This window comes from Triplophysa dalaica, chromosome 5, assembly GCF_015846415.1.
Source record: "Triplophysa dalaica isolate WHDGS20190420 chromosome 5, ASM1584641v1, whole genome shotgun sequence".
Classification (NCBI taxonomy): domain Eukaryota; kingdom Metazoa; phylum Chordata; class Actinopteri; order Cypriniformes; family Nemacheilidae; genus Triplophysa; species Triplophysa dalaica.
In genome coordinates this window covers 24,951,961-24,971,096 of record NC_079546.1, presented here as the reverse complement: position 1 = coordinate 24,971,096, position 19,136 = coordinate 24,951,961, and the positions used below count along the sequence as shown (strand labels likewise).

Below are 19,136 nucleotides of genomic sequence, written 5' to 3'. Positions count from 1 at the left end.
TGGACGTATCGTCCTGGAGATCTCCCATCCCACCATGTCCTGTGCTCCCTGCACTGGCCTCCAGGACACCCACCCATTGTTTTATCTCAAGATGCAGGCCTGTAAAGTTGTTTTAAAATACTTTTTTTAAATTGACTAAAATATCCTCATTTAACTAAGGCCTAGTCCTGATTTCAGATAATCCTTGTCCGGGAAAACCGCCCCTTAATGTTTAGAATGTTATTTCAGTGTTACTCTAAAACACATCTGAACAAAAGTAAACAAGGACTTGCAGATAGATTGTGTTAAGTAACGTGAGTGTGATTCAAGTCCAGACCACTCCGTATGCTTTACAATCACTCTCGCAATACTATATTGTCATATTCAACGTGACCAACAGTTTGCACAATGAGCCTTGCAACCATGGAGACATTTGTGAGAGACGATTCAGAAGATAGTTTCTTTCAGAAAGAGCAGATTCAAACTGGTGGTACAAGTGTGTGGCATGCTGACTGAAAGTGAGTGTTTGTTTTGTTTTGGCAAGCGTCCATCTAGCTGAAGAGGAAGTGTCATGTGTCACAACATTCGACGAGTTCTTAGCAACGCTACATCCTGCAGTGGTAGAATTTATAAACTGGAAAAAACATCCCATGCAAAGTGGACCTGATGTCCAGCTGTCGCTAGAGACCTTGGGTTGAGGTCTTGAACCCTGAGCAAAATTTAGTTTGATCTGCTGAATGTGGGTGGGTTAGAGTTAGGGTTTGACTGTATTAACATATCTAGAAAGATTTGTGAAAAACAGATGTATTTTTATCATACAGCATTTTAGAATCACACAGATATCAAGAATCAATGTATGAATCTCAGCAATGGTGAGGAACACCCAAATAACTCAGATAAACGGATCAACCGCAATGCATGCTGGGAATTATAAATTCGTTTTGTGCTATAATGTTACCCAGCATGCAACACAGCATGAAGTTTTCTTTTGTTTATTCTTACCATTGTTGAGATTCATAAACTGATTCTTCATGTCTGTGGGTCTAAATTCTGAGCATTTAATTTTTTAACAAATTTTTGTAGACTGACAATTTAATCAAATTCCCAGATGTTTAAATGCACTTTATTCAAATGTAAACATGGTAGATATCTCACTGTCCATCAACCAACACCATTGATCAGAGCATCATTTCAATATCTATTACAAATGTACTTTAAAAGGACAAGAGTAAATGTCAAGTTTTTTTTTTTTCATTTGTTTGTCAAGTATTCACAGAAGAGATGGGTCTTAAGTAGTTTTTTAAATGTTGTGAGAGATGTGGTTGAACGAACAGAGTTAGGAAGAATGTTCCACCAGGAAGGAGTTGTGAATGAGAAAGAGCGGGAGAGCGATTTACTGCCCTTATGGGAAGGCAATACAAGACGCCTTTGGTTTGCTGAACGCAGGGATCTCGATGGGGTGTAGGAGTGCAGGAGAGAGTGGAAGTAAGCCGGTGCAGATCCAGTGATAGTCCTATAGGCAAGCATTAGTGACTTGAATCTGATACGGGCTGCAACCGGTAGCCAGTGAAGAGAGATGAAAAGGGGAGTCACGTGAGCCCTTTTGGGCTGTTGGAAGACAAGGCGTGCTGCTGCGTTCTGAACCAGCTGCAGTGGTTTTATACCCTTTGCAGGAAGACCAGCAAGGAGAGCATTGCAGTAGTCCATAGTCCTGTCGCGGTTAGGAAATTTCCCTTGCGGTAAATATGGGTGGCACAATAGCGCGGTAGGCGGTATTACCGCACCCACCCACATTTTTTGAGTGATTTATCATTATTTTAGTGCATTTAAATATTTATTGATCAGTTGTTACATTGAAGTAAATATATTTTTTGTTATATATTTTTTTATTGTTAAATGCAGAACAGAACACCACGAACCATGCCTTGAATCTGAAAAACGAAAAAACTAAATTAGCCTATCACATAAAAACAGTTTAAATCAAAATACAGCAAATAAAAATATAATAAATAGGCTATATCTTCACTTGAGCATTAACTTTTTAAATGAAAGAGAGATGGGTTATAAAATGTTTTTTTGTCCAATGCTAACTGCCGAACACAGCAATAAGCTATAACAATAACATGCATTCAATCTGAAAAACGAAAGAACTCGAGTATCACATGAAAACAGTGTAAATGAAAATACAGCAAATAAATAATAAAAACTAAATAAATGTGACTTCACTCACTTGAGCGTCAAGAAATGTGATTTAATCCTGGGTTATCTTGTCCTTGTTTCGTGCTAGAAAAACTAACGTATAAAAATTATGTGGTTTCAGGGACGAACACAGCCATAATAATTTTTCCGGCGGCATTGAAGACTCTTTCTGATGGTGTGCTGGTCGCACAAATACAGATTTGCGAGAATCTGAAATCTGCCCTGGTTTTTGGGCCACCAGGAGAGTGGATTTGCGCTAGAGTCTATTAGCACATGAGCTCGTTATCTGCGCAAACTCTCCTAGGTACGGACGCTGATGCGGAGGTTGTATGTAAAATGAGACCTCAAATTCGACGTATTGCTGTGTGTTACAAGCACCTTTCTTCTGCAAATTTTGCATATCGGCTCATCTAAATTAGCTGGCTCTCCCTTAACATTCGGTTCAAACCCAAAGTATTCCCAAACTGGCGACGTTACATTAGGTTTTGGGACCAGAGAGCCTGCATTGCGTCCATCTTTAAAAACAACCGTTACGAACAATTGGCGGGACAATGATACACGTAACACTCTTGTATTCATCATTGATTTATTAAACATTCATTGCCGAATGCAAAGGTGTAAAAAAGAAAAGCATACCCTGATGCCATACTGAAAAAAAGGTGGTTGCCGCGGTGTCTGCGGTTGTGTTCCTGTCCCTGCGGTTCGCTTGTCAGTAGCGCGGTAGTACAATACAGCGGTTACCGCGACAGCTCTAGTAGTCCAACCTCGAGATTACCAGGGCCTGGACAAGGAGTTGTGCCGCATGCTGCGTGAGATAGGGTCTGATCTTTCTGATATGTTGAATAAGGCATATCGGCATGACCGTGTTGTCTTTGCAATATGATCATTGAAGGACAGCTGTTCCTCAAATATGACTCCGAGGTTCCTGACTGTTTTGGAATGGGTGATTGTGGTATTGCCACAATTTTTACTGGTTTGATCCCAGCAGCCACCACCAGTGTGTCCTTGAGCAAGACACTTTACTCCATGTTGCTCCAGAGGGGATTGTCCCTGTAAGAAGTGCACTGTAAGTCACTTTGGATAAAAGCGTCTGCCAAATGACTAAATGTAAATGTGTTTTTATATTTGTTTCCTTTCTTCACAACAGAGACAAAAAAAATACATAAATGTAAAAAAGCTTTTTTGTTCAGTTGTATTACAGTATGTGACAGTTCAGTTCAGTTATAATATGACTTCAAGTCTGCATGATAAACATATGAACCTAATGCATATTGTCACTTTGTGTTGTAGTTGTAATTTTACTGAAGTCTTACACATGAATTATGATCAACGCATTTGAAACACATCTACAAATACAGTTTACATTCATGTTTCATTACTGTGCACTGAATAACACGTGTCAAATGCTTAAAATATAACACATATTTCATAGATGCTGCTCTTAGATACTGATTTATCTATTGGATTTAGGGATCCGGGATTACACATAAATAAGGAGTTTTTTTTACACATTTAATTACACATAAATAAGGAAATATAAATACTCATTTATTTTTGCTTTTTTACATTTTTTTTTTTTCAATATAAAAAAAATTGTCAATTCCATACACCATGAGATGTTTTATTTAACCTGACTAACCAGAGAACTGATCTTGTTACAAAGCATCAGAAATGTTGTTATGGTCATTCTTAAACATCCGAGCAGTCCTCAAGTATTTCTGTAATTTTCTGCACTTCATTCATGTGTGAAATTCTCTTCATTACAGATGTGAATTAATGTCATGAGAGGGGCTTCTGCCAGTTGCGAAACGGCTGACATGGATTTTGTTGAGAGGGTAACTGAGCTTTATGTCATATGGAAGACTGAGCTTTATGTCAATGGGTCCTTTTGAGGTTCACCCATCTTGGTGAGTCCTCCATTGTTGTTTATACAATGTAATCACGTCACTACTAGAGCAAGCTTCTGATTGGTTAGAGCGGCGCGAATATTCGCCAAAGTTCAGATTTTTCAACTCACACGTCAAACGCCCGAAACACTTAATTCACTCCACCGGATGTCTATCACGTCTTAGCATTGACTTAACATGTAAATCACTGGCACTTAACACTTCATTCGCGTCTGGTGGGAACGCACCTTTAGACGCAGCTCTGCTGGGCACACGCTCTTCTGAACTTGAGCGCGCAGGAGGAGAGCACTGTTACATTCCCAACAGAGACCTGCCTGCATGAAGCCAATTAAATATTTATTGGCTTATTTAATCAATAAATTTACTGTCCTGACTGTAAACTTTTTAAACATGCATATTTAAATACTAAATGGCATGTTAATCATTCATGTTAATCAAAAATGTATTGGTAATAACATTATGTGCCACTTATGTTACCTGTAGGTCATATTATTATCAATACGTTAGGAATATAGTACGAATGTCCCATCCTTGGTTATCTTGTATCATCAGGTGTTCGTGCAGGCGACATCATGAATTGGTCATTTAATGGTAATGAAATGATGTGCCTGGGACATGCCAGTCAGCTGGTAAGTCATGAAATTACCAAAAATGACCATCACAATAATATATGGTTTTGGTTTATTGATAAATTATCAAAAGTAATCATACAAACATAACAGCGATAAGTCTTCATCACAAGGTTCAGCCTCGTACAACATGTGAGTTCCTCTTTTATACCGTCCCCGTCATACAAAGGGGTCGTGTGCCAGGATATACATCCCTTATATGGACACTACACACTTTGACACACATCTCTTACCTAAACATAAACAGATCTCATGAAGCAGCGACACCTTTTAACCACAATGGAGATAAGATCTCTGGTTTATCACAGTTGACATCTGTTTCCCCCATAAATGAACATATAAATGGCTTCACACACACTATGTTCCAAGGAATTCATCGCTGACCTTTACACCCTCATTCCTCTGAGCGGAGGTGTCAAGATAATAGTCTGCATCTATCTAAATGTTGCAGAAGCATAAGCAAAAATTCTTCAGGCGAAGCCAATGAATCAACCTCGGCTGTGGTCACTTCTAATCTAAAGGTTATTATCTATTAATATTTCCCTTGTAAGCTTCAGTAAGTTTTTATTGATACGTTCTTGGTGACGAATCAACCTTATCATTTGTGTAGCTTTGTAAATCATATCACTCATTGATTTCAGAAGGGTTGGTTCTACGCTTGTTCTTCCTCTCCTCCTTTTTCTCCTGTTTTCTTTGGAGACCTTGAACAATCAAATCATGCGTGTCATACTTTATGGGTTCATGGTGAAAGGACATATACACATTCTTTGTCAATCCCTTTTTAACATGTGCATCTTATACAACAGTACACATAATGCTGACCCCAATTTGTAATGTTATTACTTTTCTCTTTAAGCGTAAACATTAGTTCACACATTAACTGCAGGAGCAGAAGCTGGGTGAGTACAATCTCTCTAAATTTAAAAAATATATTTAGCTCGATCTTCTGACTTCACGTCACCACTGCTGCATTTGAGCTGAAATATCTCTTGCCAGCAGGTGTGCACTTTTCTAAGCATCTGTACTGTTTAGTTAGTGGCAGTCAGACGACTGAAAGCTTACTGGAGAATAGAAAGTATAAACGACGCTTCCAATAGCGACTGCTGGTTAACTACAACATGTCTGTATCATGTATTCAGTGTGCATGAGTTCTCTTCATAGCGTGCCGTTCCCACTTACGTCTTGCTCAAAATAACTCGCGCAGTCACTACATCCAAGTGAATGTAAACAAAATGTATCAGAAGCCTATATGTGACCAATGCTTTAAGCGCAAGATCTCCTTCGTCTCTTGTCTGCACAACCCCAACACAACTGCATCTCGTCTATGACCCCCTTAAAAAAATTAGCCATCATGAGAAAAGACCTCTGGAGCAGAGCCTCCGCAAGTCTGGACCGCACCTCAGACTCCGCCGCTGATAGACCCCGACTGCTTTTACACCAACAGTCACAAGTCATTACAGTTCAAATGAATTTATTGAAACACTTTAGTTTCAAAGCAACAAAATAAATATATTTTATGATTTTGCGTTAATGTTATTTGTAACAATGGAAACACAATTCTGCCGGAACAGCACAAGTGCACATGTGAATGTGTCAAAAATCATTCCAACTACTTATAATTTTCCAGTGTTATAACTTCATATTTAAAGCATAAGTGAAGGTTTCTTTGTATGAATAAATGTCATATTTAACTGTTATAATTGTCATGTTCCTGGAAAATCAAACACTTGGTTTTATTTGGTCATTTGGGTTCAGCGGTGAACATACATGATATAATCTGTGACAGAGTTAGTGTGTTTATTAATGTGTGTTTCTGTTGCATCATGGGTAATCTGCAGATCTCTGGTTTGTAAGAAGTGTGAAGATGACCTCACTCATGTCCTGCTTTTGTGTGTGTGTACGCACGTATAACATTGCCTTCTTTTTCACAGCGCTGTTTGTGTATAACGACTTCTAAAGATCTATATTAGCGTACTCTTAATATACTCGCTTGTTTTCCAAGCTGCAGTTGTTTTTAACATCCTCATTGTGTTTATTCATTTCTACATTTAAAATAAAGTCGACTTTATATCAAGTATGTTTTGTCGATTATTCCCACAGAGATGTCAGTGTTGGCAGTTAGTCTTCATCTGTAACCTTATCTGTACAAAGTTAAATCCTGCATGTTTTTACTTAATCCCGTGTATGTGAACGTGTTAAAAAATTATTACTACTAATTATTATTTTCCAGTGTTGTAACTTCATAATTAAGCATAACTGAAGAATTTTGCATGATTATGAATAAATGACATATTTAACTGAAATATATATATATGTATATATAATATATATAAATGAAATTTGACTGTATTCATTGTCATATTAATGGAAAAACAAACACTCTGTCTTTACCACTGCAGTGAACATACATTATATAATCTGTGACAGAGTTAGTGTGTTTATTAATGTCTGTGACTGCTGCATCATGGATAATCTGCTAATCTCTGGTTTGTAAGAAGTGTGAAGGTGACCTCACTCATGTCCTGCTTTTGTGTGTGTGTGGAGACAGAAGAAGAACGGAGGTGTGATCAGCTTTAATGAAGTTTGTGCGTCTGCTCTGCTCGAGCAGGAAAGTCTTGTGTTGAATGAATTTGGAGAAAACCTTCATCATGTTAGTCCTGTTAAAGTCTCTGATAACAAAAGTCATAACTGAGCACTGTGTCCAATTATTTTAAGACAACAGAAGTATTTTACAAATAAGACCATTAAACTACAGAATGTGTTCTAGTCTATAATAGTGTCATGACTCAGTCGATGAGAAAAGAGGAAATGAGAAACACAGGAAGAGCTACAAATGTTGTCATGAAGAAATATAAGTAGATGATGAGAAAAGACTCAGTAAGAGAAACACAACATGACTGAGAAGAGTGATATATGTCTGCTGGGACTGATCCTTCTCTCTTCACTATTCACAGGTAAACTATACAACACATTTATTTCATCAGATTTCATTTCATTACTCTCACTGACATTCTGACAAACATGTTCAGTTTCATCTCATGTCACATTTATCATAGAGTTCATGTGTCTTCACTTATGGAACAAAAATTTATGAATATACTGTCAAATATAATAAATTATTTTACATCATACATTTCCATATATTTGAAGCTGGTGCTAACGTTTTTGATATAAAGAAATATATACCTTGACAATATATGTATACATATTGAACATAAAATATATTTAGAAACGAAGACAAAAATAAACCTTAAAAATGTTCACATATAGATGTGATTGTATAGTTTACACATATAGTGTTTTAATTTGTATTACTTTGAAATGTAGAAGGGTCTCTAGTATGTAAATATGTGCGGTTACCGTGGTGATGAAGAGTCTGTGGTTAGGATAGCGATTGACTGAACATCTTGAAGATCATATATTACTTTATTGTGCGCTATTCAGTAAAGCAATTTTCAATAAGTGCTTCAGTTTGAACAGGAGTGCTTAGGCTGTTGTGAAGTGGCTATGTTTAAAAATATGAAACATGTATGTTGTAATTCTTAACATAAGAAATATTATGCTCAATATATTTGTACACATTCAGTCCCTTATCTTATCACGTGTGGATCATTATATTATAAAGTATTTTATTGATTATAAAATTACATGTATTGGGACATATAGGTAAATATATTATGGTCATAATATTTTTCAATATATGAAAAGCGGCAATTCCTTATGTATTATTTAATATATCTTAATATATTTACACAATGGTCCTCACAACACAATGGTTAAATTCTCACATTTAAAAGTATGATGTCAAGAGTATGTCAAAACCACACAAGATCTTTTACTTGACCACTTCAGGTTTATACTTCTCATAGGCTATTTTTGACTGCCATGAATGGGTTTTACTGGCACACACAGCGCCACTGTTTTTTTAAACATGTCAATATTTAATTTTTATGCCAAAGAAACGAATAGCAACACTATACCAGCGTGTTTCCAACATAGTCTACTTGTTTGTGTTTATTTACTGTAAAGTCTACGGTGTAAATACTCTTCATTTTCCTGCTGTCCTGAGGGCTGTTGTGGTGTAGCGTCCCGTCCCCGGAAGACAGAAGCGGCTGGCGCGCAGCTTGAAACGGAGCTCTGAATACACCGTATATAACACTTACATACAGAAACAAGATTGTATAGTGTTCCTTATAGCTGATGTCAGTAAACACACTCTTTAGGGTGCAGACCAAAGAAACAACGTCAGTTTCAGCTGAAACAACACAAGTAATACAGGAAAGTCCCTGGTGAAAAATGTACATCCGCTGGTGTATCTATGAGCCCATACCTATGGATGTTTAAATGTACACTGAAGCAGATTCTTTCTGGTGTGAAATGTTCATTTATTCATGAGGTTAATGAATCAATTGAGTTGACTTTACAGTGATGATTGATCTTTAGTGATGACATCTGCTGTTGATGAAGTGTTTAGATACACAGCTGATGTAAACCAAATACAGCAAATCTATGTGTACAACTAATGTGGTCACTTGATATCACAAAATAACAAAATGCTCCAAAGATCACTTATTCGAAGAAGTTTGAGTGTAAAAGTTGTTCATGTAGAGTTATAGTTGTTGCTGGAGTTTGAATAAGTTTGAAATATTTCAGATGTGACGTCATCATTAGGGTGATAAGGATTCTCTTTAGTGGGGTACTTGGGGTACCTGTTTCTTTTGCTGTTGCAAGATTACTTAAACAGACACACAGCCTGTGGTTTAAGATGTGTGTTGCTTGGACACTGGTGTGACGAGAGCCATGAGGCGGGGCCGGTGACAGGATTGATAGTTGGAATCAGCTGTGCGCACACCGGTTCCGCATATCTCACGGAGGAAATCGGGAGCATAATAGGACGAGCGACGGAACTGCTTACGAGACTTTGCTTGAAGTCATCAGAAAATGATAACAATGTAAGGAAATGTTTTATTCAAGCTAGAGATGTCGATGTTTGTAAACAGTGGTGTGTAAGATAAACAGATACTGCCTTTGTAAACAATTGTAAATACAGTGGGTGCGGAAAGTATTCAGACCCCCTTACATTTTTCAATATTTGTTATATTGCAGCCATTTCCTAAAATCATTTAAGATCATTCTTTTCATCATTAATGTACACACAGCACCCCATATTGACAGGAAAACACAGAATTGTTGACATTTTGCAGATGTATCAAAAAAGAAAAACTGAAATATCACATGGTCCTAAGTATTCAGACCCTTTGCTCAGTATTTAGTAGAAGCACCCTTTTGATTTAATACAGCCATGAGTCTTTTTGGGAAAGATGCAACAAGTTTTGCAGATCTGGATTTGGGGATCCATTCCTCCTTGCAGATCCTCTTCAGTTCTGTCAGGTTGGATGGTAAACGTTGGTGGACAGCCATTTTTAGGTCTCTCCTGAGTGGCTCAATTGGGTTTAAGTCAGGGCTCTGGCTGGGCCATTCAAGAACAGTCACGGAGTTGTTGTGAAGCCGCTCACTCGTTATTTTAGCCATGTTCTTAGTGTCATTGTCTTGTTGGAAGGTAAACCTTCAGCCCAGTCTAAGGTCCTGAGCACTCTGGAGAAGGTTTTCGTTCAGGATATCCCTGTATTTGGCCGCATTCATCTTTCCCTCGATTGCAACAGTAGTCTTGCCCCTGCAGCTGAAAAACACCCCCACAGCATGATGCTGCCACCACCAAGCTTGACTGTTGGGACTGTATTGACCAGGTGATGAGCAGTGCCTGGTTTTCTCCACACAAACCGCTTAGAATTAGGGCCAAAAAGTTCTATCTTGGTCTCATCAGACCAGAGAATCTTATTTGTCACCATTTTGTAGTCCTTCGGGTGTTTTTTAGCAATCTCCATTCAGGATTTCATGTGTCTTGCAATGGAGGAGAGAGTTCCGTCGGGCCACTCTGCCATAAAGCCCTGACTGGTGGAGGGCTGCAGTGATGGTTGACTTTCTACAACTTTCTCTCATCTCCCGAATGCATCTCTGGAGCTCAGCCACAGTGATCTTTGGTTTCTTCTTTACCTCTCTCACCAAGGCTCTTCTCCCCCGATAGCTCGGTTTGGCCGGATGGCCAGCTCTAGGAAGGGTTCTGGTCGTCCCAAACATCTTCCATTTAAGGATTATGGAGGCCACTGTGCTCTTAGGAACCGTAAGTGCAGCAGAACTTTTTGTAACCTTGGCCAGATCTGTCCATTGCCACAATTCTGTCTCTGAGTTCTTCAGGCAGGTCCTTTGACCTCATGAGCTGTGAGGTCTTATATAGACAGGTGTGTTGCTTTCCTAATCCAGTCCAATCAGTATATTCAAAGACAGCTGGACTCAAATGAAGGTGTAGAACCATATCAAGGATTATGAGAATGAATGGACCCACTGTAAGATGTTTTAAACTGTAACACACAGACATCAAAACTCAGAATACAAATATCAACTAGATTGTAAAGTTCGAGTACAAACTTTAAATTGGCTTGACAAAGCCTGTCCTGAAGAGTTTGAAATAGTTTGAAAGGTTTTATTGCTAGACTTTTTCTAACATGAAGGAAAAAATAATATGACCCCAGTGTGTAAAAACCGGGCTTAGTATGTTGTTGTTCGCTAGCATAATTGCCATGTTGCTAGATTAGATTAGATTAGATTAGATTAGATTAGATTCAACTTTATTGTCATAACACATATACAAGTACAGTGTAACAAAATGTAGTTTAGGTCTAACCAGAAGTGCAATTAGCAAGTGCAGGATATACAGTGTGAATAAATACAGAATACAATATTAGGAAAATACTATACAATGGGCATGTACTATGAAAATATGAAAGTCGGTATGTACTATGAACAATATAAACAGAAGGCTATATACTGTGAACATTAATGTACAGGAGGTTATGAACAGATAACAATATAGACTATACAATAGTGCAAGTGACTTGAGTGTGCATTAGTTACAGACATTAGCTATTAAAGATACACTGTAAAAAATGTTCCGTAATTTTTACGGAAAAATACCGGCAGCTGTGGTTGCCTGGAAAATTCCGTAAAAAATACAGGAAAAGAATGTAAACAGCTTTGCAGTTTAAAACTTCAGGGCACAAACTTCAAACTGTGTATGAACTTAATACATTTGAGTCTTTTATATTAACAATATTTCTTTATAGAAAATGAAAACTTGGTCCAAATGCATAAAAGTGATAACATTATATTTACTTAATTTATTTCTGTGTAACTCATTATTAAAGTCACTTTTAAACAAAGCAACATGCAGCATGACATCAGAATATCTTTGCCTGACCGTGAGTTAAACACAGACTCCACTCTTCAGCTTAGTGGTGACCCACAAAACATTTAATATCAGAAAAGAAAGGAGAAAATACAAATTCCGTAGTTTTTACGGAAAAATACCGGCAGCTGTGGTTACCAGCAAACTACCGAAAAATTACAGGAACATCCTGTTTTTATTCATCCAATCAATTTACAGTGGAAAACATGAGCCACACCTACTATTCATCTTGGAAATACGTCAGAATACTGAAGACGATCACCACTTCTGCTTCACAGGGACTGCAGCATAACAGCCATGACTTGATGCTTTATTGGTGTATTTAAAGTCACCGTTTTTGTGATCAGTGTTTGCTTTAGTTGGCCTCTTTCAGCCGTCATAAATAAGTTTACAGTTTTCTTTGTGCTGCTATGACATTGTTTGATATAAAAACATAGTCTTGTAGCAAATTAAAGTGTGATTAGGTATTTATTCTTTATCTGGGACACTGTTTAATTACTTATTGTATTTTTTGTTACAAACGCCTCAATGAATTACTTTTAAAATTCACATTTCCTGCAATTGTCAATATAAACAGTTTTTGAACTGTTTAAAAGCTTGCATTTTGTCTTTGACTCAGACATCAAGAATGAGTGTATGAATCTCAACAGTGGTGACTAACAAATGAAAAGCTTACAGCCGCAATGCATGCTGGGAGTTATTGATGAGTTTTGTGCTTTGATGATACCCAGAATGCATTGCGTTTATCTTTAGAGGTTTTTTCTGTTGTCACCATTGTTGAGACAAACTGTTCTATAGATATCTGCTAGAACATTTATCATGTGTCAGATATGCTGTTAAAGACATTCAGTTTATTAATTAATTTCATTCAATATCATAAATGAGGACAACAAGTAACTTTAAAGCACTACCTAAACTCTTGAACATGTACTTACACACCAACACAAATAATGTAATGCGTTATCTTTATCTGAGCTTTCCACCCACCTGAGTCAGTGTGTTTCAACTCATAAATGTCAATACTGTGGAAAGACTTCTTCAAATTGAAAGCAAAGGGTCAAGACCACAACTAAAGCAAACACTCTTCACCATAATGGTGACTCCATCGACATGTAAACTTGTGTTCATTTTCAATTAGAACTTTTGTAGACGTGCAACAGAAATAAAGTGACAGTGGTGTCTGTAAGTGAAGGTGATAAAAGTGTTTGTGGAGTTGAAAAAAGACTCCTTGTGAAAACTTTGGAATTTCACTGTTCATTTCACAGAGAATTTGGCAATATTTTCCGTTATTTTATGGACGTTTTTTGACAACAGTTTTCTCTGTGAAAACTACAGAATTTCACTGTTGACTTCACAGCATTTTTTTACAGGGTTTTTCCGTAAAAACAATGGAATTTTTGCTGTTAATTTTACAGACAATTTTACAGTGTTTCTCCGTATTTTTTACGGACACTTTCTGATAACAGGTTTTTTATTTGAAAACAATAGAATTTTACCGTTAATTTCACAGGCATTTTTTACAGTGTAGATGAGTTGATGCGGTTATTAAAGGTACGGTGCAGTACATGAGTTAGTGCAGTTATTGAAGTTACAGTAAAGTGGATGCGTTAATGCGGTTATTAAGGTTACAGTGCAGTAGATGAGTTAATGCAGTTATTGAAGTTATAGTGCAATAGATGAGTAGATGCAGTTAGTTATGCAATAGATGCAGTGATGCAATAGATGAGTTACAGTACAGTAGAGAAGTTGGTGCAGTTATTGAAGTTACAGTGCAGTAGATGAGGTAATGCAGTTATGAGAGTAGTCCATTAGTGCAAATGAGCATTCAGTATAATATTCCTGGTGTGCAAGTGAGCAGTATAGAGTGCAAATGATGCTGTGTGTGTGTAAACAGTCCGGTAGAGCAGATAACATGAAGTACTGGTGTGTACAGTTCAGTCATGCATGGCAGCCCTGTAGTGCAGTGTAAACAATGTAATAGCAGCATTAAAGTTATGAGGGAGCCTCATAACTCATAACTCATAACTCCCTCATCCCAGGCTCCCAGGCTCCCTGGGAGCCTGGGAGCCTGGGAGCCTGGGAGCCTGGGAGCCTGGGAGCCTGGGAGCCTGGGAGCCGATACTGCCGTGGGTTGTAACCCGGAAGTGATTTGTACGGACTGCAAGCCGAGAAAGCTGAAGCAGAACTGTTATTATTATTTTGTGTTAAGAGATGTGTATTGACGCTACGTCTTGTGAGATACGAGAATAAATAATCTTGTCACCCAGTCCACGCCGACCCGCCTCCTTTCTTCTATATAATTTGAACCTTGTTACAGGTATATTTCCTCTTCCATTATAAGTATAGGGGGAATTTGGGGGGCTCCTACACCCTAGGGGTGCAACTGACACCCCATTGTGATGTTCTTAAAGAGCCTACAAAGACTCTTCAAATGTGTTAACTTGCAAGTTTGTACGACATCCTCGCTTTGCGTTATGAGCCGTCAAAGTTTGTCGCAATGTTAAGTCAATGGGAAATTTAGTGGTTTTGAGAGACTTGATTTTGAAGACCAGAACCTGGATCAGTTAAAAAATAAGGTTTGTGGAAAGTTCGGTTCATGTAACTTAAAAGAGTAGCAGTCAGAAATGTTGGGGATCATAATAATAATAATAATAAGCTTAGAACAAAGAACAGTGTGTTTGCTCTGTCAAGCCAACATAATAACGGTTACAATCAATAAAACGCACATGCTGCAGTGTGTAACCCTCTGCTCGCTTTAGTGTAACCGATAACTAATTGAATTAGCTATAAATTGAAACTGGGCTAAAATCAGAAAATCTAGGTACGACTACGGAGCCTGAAGTAGTAAAAAGTCAGACAACAAATACCACAAAACAGATACGTTTTAGAAGTGTATTACACAAAATTAAAGACAGTTATATACAATCCCTGCCTACCTAAGCCGGCTTCCTGAGTGCACAAGCGCACAATAAAACCCAAAATAAACAACGTCAAACAAAGGAAGAGTCCATGAAAGTTCTTGGTGTGTGTGTGTTTTTCTTGGAGTATGTATGTTCTTTTCACTACCCGGGTAGGTTTACGTGTGTTCTTATCTTTACTTCAAACGAAGGCACGGGATGATGATGGTTCCAAAGATGCCACGGCTGGCCACACCAGGCTCTTGGTCCGTTTTCTGACTTCTGCGGTTGGCTCGCCACTGACCCTCATAAGGGTCAGATTCAGATGATCTATCCCTCTCTTAAAACCAATCGGAGGTATCTTAAGGGTTCGCAGTGTCAACACGGCTTAACAATTGTTGACAGTTGTTCCTCAACAGCTTCCAACCAGTCCGTGATTCTTCCTAACAGCGTCTTTTCCGGCGGAAAGGTGTGTTGATTTACTCATTTGGGAAATGTCCTAGGGTGTATGCGCCACCAACAGGCAGAATAGAGAATTAAACTCCAGTACCCTTATGCGGGTTACAAGTGCATGTTGGGTAATAGACTAGCATGCATTTTGGTATTTTTACCAGCACTGTTGAGTTTTGTAGAATGAGTGTTGAAGTCTTAAAATGTGTGAGAAATGTTTAAGGATTGTCTGATCAAATCTTTAAAATTGCATTTTATCATTCAAGCTGAATCTATTATAATAATTTACACTAATTTTCGTCACAAGAGTTTCATTTAGTTACATGTAAATATATATTTTATTAGCATATCTGATTGTGTATTTATATGACATGAGTCTGTGTGGCTACAGTCTTTATTTTCCTGTTCTTCTTCACTTCTTAAGTGGACTTATGATCAGCAGGTGTCATCATTAATGATCAATCATCTTTTGTAAAGTCAACTCAATTGATTCATTAACTGCATGAATAAATTAACATATCACACCGGAAAGACTCTGCTTCAGTGTAAATATGTACACTCGTAGCTAAAGACTCATATATACACCAGCGGGTGTACATTTGACACCAGGACTTTGCTGTGTGAGAACGATGTAAGTGGTCACTTTTGATCATTGTAACTGCGGCGTACTTATGTGTTTATTTTATGTGTCTGTGACATGAATAAACAAATGATGTGTTTAAAAACACAGTGAGAGGCTGTGTGTGTGTGTGTGCGCGCATGTGTAGGTGTGTGTGTTTGTGTGTCAGTGCGCGATTGAAACCCACCACAGCTCAAGTCAGAAAGTTTGTGTACATTTACAAACGTCCTCTACTTATACTTTCACATATAAGATCATTAATCGTCTTAATGGTGGTTTACTTCCCACCGCTGCCTTGATTTCTACATGGCTACAGCAGATAGTTTCCAGTGTATCAAATCTATAACATGCTTCCTGTTATTCATGTTGTGTGAAATATCACCGCACCTGGGCTCTTTTTAAATTGCAGGCTTATTAAAATAATGGGCAGGAAACTATAGAGATACTATCAGATAGCCAGATGTTGAACACTTGATGTTGACATGTGTAAACACACTGTGTCCTGATTGTCTGAAGATCTTCTTGTTCGGATCACCGAGATCACATAATAATGCCAAATATAAATGCACACAATGATAGAGGAACTAGATAACATTTTTTTCTGTCAAATCTTCTGATTTATGTGATGAAAAAATAATAAAAGTCTATCCGTCATAAACGGCAGGATGTCAAATTTCTCATAGCCGTTGTTGGTGTTCAAATCACCAAAACAGACACACACCTACCCTTATCTTTCGCTTTCTTCAGCGCTCGGCTCGACTAATGTCCGTCCTGTGAACTGTGAACCTTGCTGCTGATTGGCTACAAAGGTTGTTTTGGTACTCGGACCAATTTTGGCTAAACAAGCGTAATTCGGAAATCGGACACCCCGCCTTTAAGAGATAAATATTGAACTGTTTTAGTATATTGTGATGTATTAATATAAATGATGTCATCTGCTGTTTCAGGTGTGAGTGGAGCACAAGATGTGTTCATCAGTTCTGGTGAAAGTGTGTCTCTGTCCTGTAATGATGCTCTTCATCAATGCTCCTCAACTACATGGATCTACAATAATTATACAAGATCATCTGCAGTAGAAGTGTTTACTGGAGGAATAAATAAGAATAACACAGAGAGATATGAGAGACTGAGTCTGACATCTGACTGCTCTCTCAACATCTATAAAACAACACAACATGATGGTGGACTTTACACCTGCAGACAATATGTGAATGGACATCATCATGAACCTGATTCACATGTTTATCTACATGTTCTTCATGGTCAGTGTTTCTCTTCATTTATATGAACACATGTTTAACTTCAGATCACAGTTCTCTTTATCTCTTGTGTTTTCACTGAAACTCATGAGTACTGAGAGTGTGTTGTGTGATTTGTGTTTCAGTGTCTTCATCATCATCATCATCATCACAGACTGAGATAAGAGCAAACACATCTGTCACTCTCTCCTGTCAGCTGTTTACATATGACTGTGATTATTTGTTCAGTTATTATGGATTTCAGCTGGTGTGGATGAATCAGACTGATGTTGATCTACAGACAGACTCCAGATATCAGATTAGATCAGATAAACTCTGTCTCATCTCTCTGACTACAACACCCGTGAATGAAGACGAAAACATAGAGTTGAGATGTGTGCTCAAACACAAGAATGACATCAAGACCTCAGTCACATATACTGTCAGATTTACAGGTAAGACATCACTCTGACAGGAGTGTCCTGAACTCAAAGTGACTTCAGTCATTAAACTCTGTACTGATGATGAAGAAATGACATAAACATGAAATATGATTGTGATGTTCTACAGTATGATGTCTCTGAACATTCATCATCTTCTACAGATTCAAACAAGATTCTAGTGACCACCACAAACCCTGAGAGATTCTCAACTCTTAACGCACCAGAAACTACACAACAACAAGGTACATCATCACTGTCTGTCTCACTTCAGTGTGTGCGTGTTGTTTCCAGGATGAGCTAATCTGAAGTTTGTTTTTATATCATCAGCTAAAACAACACAAAGCTTAGAGAAGAGTTCAAGCTCTTCACCATCACCACATTATAAAGCACATGGTATGTATGTTTATTTTTATTTATCTTCTGTCAATGTGTTGCAGTGTCTGTCACAGATTGTGATATATAATCAGTTTCTAAATCTAATTGATTATTTTTCTGGGGCTGATCCCAAACTCAAGTCATAGTTCACCTATTTGTGACTTTCATTCATTTATTTATATTCTTATTTGTCCTTCTCAGTGACCAGCTCTCATACAGTGACTATTGCTGTGATCGCTCCTTTACTTCTTCTACTTACTGTTGCTGTTCTTTGTGTGATTTATAGAAAAAGAAAAGGTGAGTTTACAACATCAGTTTTATGTTATTTGAATATGATTTCAAGAGGCCTTGTTCTGCACCTGCCTGTGACTGGTCTTCAATCACTCTACTTACATCAAATACTGTTAGTCTTTGGTCATTCATAGCTGTTAGAACGGCTGAGAGCAAAGTCCATTTAGGGAAGTCGCAGCACTCAGTGGTCATGTTTGTGACATTATCGGCTGTCATAGTCTGCCACTGTTATGCTGATGACTTTCAATTTTTTTCCCTTTACCTGCAATCGTAGTCTGCTGTTTGTGATGGATTTTTCCATCACTCAATATTGACTAACTGGTATGCCTTTAAAGCATAATGTATTTTGCTGACCAATTTAATGACTAAAATGCAATGAGACACGTTTATTTTTTCAGATCAAAGATTGTCTGTATAGTACAAGTGTTAGTATAGTAACAGGCTGATATGTGAGATATCACCATTGAGACTGGCGTCTTATTCATGTCGGATAAAAATAATCTGATACATTGTGTTGTTGTACATTTCCTTTCCTTTAGGTCGCATCTAAGAATGACAATAATGGAACATATGACACCATCAGCATAATTCCTCCTGCTCCTATCACAAACGTTAGTAAACAGTTTCCTTCATCTGTTATAAACTCAAAGGTTCATGAGATTTGTGAATATTTACAGTCACTGTGGTCATTTTTCTTTGGTCTGTATCGGTATAAGTTTAATATGTTTTATACAATCTTAAAAGTTCTCAAAACAAGGCTTTAATGTCAATCTTTGAAGACTTTTTTTCTCCGGAGTTATACATAC

The 19,136-nt window shown here is 37.7% G+C and overlaps 1 long non-coding RNA gene across 1 annotated transcript; it reads left to right on the top strand.

Moving 5' to 3' along the window:
• The first annotated feature begins 17,835 nt into the window (after positions 1-17,835).
• On the top strand, positions 17,836-18,389 carry LOC130420294 (uncharacterized). Its single transcript, XR_008906621.1, has 3 exons — positions 17,836-17,906; positions 17,992-18,057; positions 18,241-18,389. It is a non-coding gene; the product is annotated as an uncharacterized LOC130420294 (long non-coding RNA).
• The last annotated feature ends 747 nt before the right edge of the window (positions 18,390-19,136 follow it).